Below are 3423 nucleotides of genomic sequence, written 5' to 3'. Positions count from 1 at the left end.
ATCATCTCTTGCCTAGACTACTGCCACTGCCTCCTTCCTGCTCTCCAGATTGCCTCTTATTGCCTTCTAGAACATTCTCCAAAGCGCAGATCAGATCACACCACTCTTTTTCCCGCTCAGTGGTTGTCTACCTTGCGCAGGGTTGTGTCCAAAGTCCTGAAAGGGGCCACAAAAATGCTCACCACAACCTTGCCTCTCCAGCAACAACCTGTGCCATTCGTCCTCTCATGCACCATGTTCCAGCCACACACGTCTTCTGGGAGGTCCTTGGCTGTGCTTACTCTTACCAGATGCAGGCTTTCAAACATGCCGTTCCCTCTCCCTGAAATGCTCATTGCATACTCTTCGTCCCACAAAGTCCTTCTTATGCACGACTCTCTGGCTCAGTGTCACCTCTCAAGAGACCATTCATGAAACTCCCAATAGAAATGAGGCCCTCTTGTGTATGTTCCCATCACACCCTACTCTTCTGTTTTACAGCGCTCGTGGCAATTTATAATTATATATCTATTTGGGACTTTTTGTTGGATATCTGACTCCCACAGAACCATAAGCTCCATGACAACTATGGTGGGATATTTGCTTGCTCACCATTGTCTCTCCCACACACAGTATCTGGTGTAAAATAAGTCACCAGCCAAAACTTGTTAAGTCCAATGAGAATATAACCTCTTGGCCCGTATGGCTTCCATGATGAGTAGCTTCTGCCTGCAGAAGAACGGCGTACCATGCCCCCAACCCCTGGCTCCCTGCCAGTGTGATTACGACCAAGTGACAAAGATCTTCTGTTTCCAGGTTTGTTCTCCAAAGAACATACAATCTTGGCAGTCTGGAATAGACCGGCTGTGCCTTCTCCTGAGGGCACTTGGGTAGCATCTCCTAAGGCTGAACCACTCTGGGTCTCAGACAGACTCAGCAGAGTCGAGGTCTCCTTATCCATTCTTTAAAATGGATTCATCAACAACTGAACTCCAGAGTCCAGCATGCAGGGCCTTCCTCAGGCTGACCCATTCTGCTTTCCGACTCCGTGGCTGCGAAAACCAGTTGCCACAAATGTAGAGGCTTAAAGCAACGCAAATTTATTATCTCATTGTTCTGAGTTCAGAAGTCCAAAAGGAGTCTCTCTGTGCTAAAATCAAGATGGTGGCCAAGCTGCATTGTTTGCTGGAAGCTTGAGGGCAGAATCTATCTCCTAGCCTTCTCTAGCTCCTAGAAGCCGCTTGCACCGTTTGGCCGGTAGCCTCATGTCCCCATCCTCATAGCCTGCGACATCAGTGGAGTCTTTCTCTCATGCCTTCTTTCTAGTTCCTTCTCTTCTGCCTCTGCTTTCTACCTATGAAGACCCTGGTGATTTCACCAGGCCCATCTAGACAAACCAAGGTCGTCTCTCATCTCAAGGTCAACTGATCAGCAGCCTTAATTCCACATGCAACCCTTTTGCCGTGTAACCTAGCATATGCAGACTGGTCAGAGACTAGCCTCAGGGGACCCTTTTTCTGCCTACCGCCAAGGTCACATCCTTCCATCTCTCACCCCAAACTTTATGTTTGAACCACAAGGATGGCGAGACTTAGAGCTGTTGTTCCAAAGAGCCAGGGTTATCGGCACGGGGATCTATAGGAAATCACAAGTTACGTCTGGAAGATTCCCCAATACACTCTGCCTCTGTTATCTCCTCACGCGGCGGATCGCTAACTCTCCTGCACTCCCGATTTTCTCTCCTGAAAATGAGGAGAAGGAGGCCCGCCTCTCTGGGTTGTTGCAAGGATTAAACAGGTTACATGTGGACGGTGCGTGGGAAGTCGGGCTGATGCATGAGAAGGAGCATGCGCTCTGACTTCAGAAGTCTGGGTTCAGCTTTGATTCCCACCACTTAACAGACTTGTGTGGTCCCAGAAGAGTATTTAATCTCCACAAATTCCCTCAAAATCTACATTTTCTCCGCTGTAAAGTGGGGGTATCAAGAATACCTATCACAGGGTTGCTGTAAGGATTAAATGAGATAAATTATGCAAAGTGTTTTGGCATACAGTAATTGCTCCATAAGATTAGGTATTATGATTATTATACTAGAATCCCTGATAAATGTAGCTGTTCTTTGTTGTGATGTTTTAGCTCATTTTTTTTTATCTGACAAACTCGAAAATCTCAGCGTTAGTATCACACCTTCAGAAAAGCCTTCTCCTTCTCTCCTAGCCAGAAGCCGTCAGCTCTTCCTCCTGCTGTGCTCTCCCATAACACCTAGCCCGTGTGTTTGTTGAAGAATCTGTGCATATGTCCTTTCACCACCCACCCCCCACCAACACACACACACACACACACACACACACACACGACGCCGTGAGCGACTTGAAGACAGGTTCCATGGCCCGTTCATCTAGGTACACCGGCCCCTGTGTCAGGGCCTAGGAGGTAGAATGTTTAAGACATGTCTGCAGACAACCGTAGAGTCCTAAGCTCATCCTTAGAAACTGACATTTCATAGAACCGTTGTTACTGTATTTGTCGCAACACACGTATCCCTCTACCCGCAGTCCGTACTCGGGTTGGCGAGGTAGGTATGCACTTCTTTCCTGGGAGCTGCTTTCCTTGGAGTTCCAGCAGAACTGGCCCCCCGAGGGAGCTGCAGCCAGAAAGCAAAGTGCCCCCCACTCCGCCTGCTGCCAGTCCCACTCTCCGCCTCTGCCTCCGCCACCGCTGTGTCCCCAGGACCGCCGCTGCCTCCTGCAGCCGCCGGGCTCTCCAGCTCCAGCTTCAGCAAGTGCTCCGTAGACCCTGAAGCAGAAGTCTGCCCTGAGCAGAACCGGACTGAAAATCATATTTTCACGGGATGTCAAACCTCCTCTCCTACCTTAAATGAAAGGTATTATTTTTGAGAGGAGAATGTCACACTCTACCACCGAAATTCTGCTTCCTCGGCAGAAACCCCAGCGGCGTCTCGGCATGGCTGGCGGCTCTCCACCCAGGGCCGCTGCTGGGAAATTCAGCAGGCCTGATGCAGACCGTGGGAGCAAGGGCTGCTCTGCGATTCAAACAAGGGGGAGCACACTCAGGGGGCATTGCCTTTGCAGGGATCGTGGAGAGGCAGGGGAGACCTGGTCCACACACACACACCGGCCCTGGACCCACCGCAGGCCTTTCTCTCTCCTTGGGAAATGCACCCATCACTTTGCCAAATAAATAAATCATCCCCCAGCTCAGCCACCTCTGGCCCTGCCTGTAATAAATGATCTCCCTTCGGCTTCCTCGTTGGCATATATAAAAATATACCCTCTGTGCTGCCAACAGCCTCTCAGTCCCTTGTCGCTCAGCAATTCAGGCGAGACTCCGAGACCTCTTTCTGATTCACCCGCCCTGATCCGGCCCTGGGATCCGAAGCTTTGCGTGGAGCTCGGAGGGCAGGGAAGGTGTCAGGCCGCGAGT

This window comes from Mustela erminea, chromosome 9, assembly GCF_009829155.1.
Source record: "Mustela erminea isolate mMusErm1 chromosome 9, mMusErm1.Pri, whole genome shotgun sequence".
NCBI classification, from domain to species: Eukaryota; Metazoa; Chordata; class Mammalia; order Carnivora; family Mustelidae; genus Mustela; species Mustela erminea.
The sequence above is the reverse complement of the archived record's forward strand: the minus strand, read 5'-3'. Positions refer to the sequence as shown.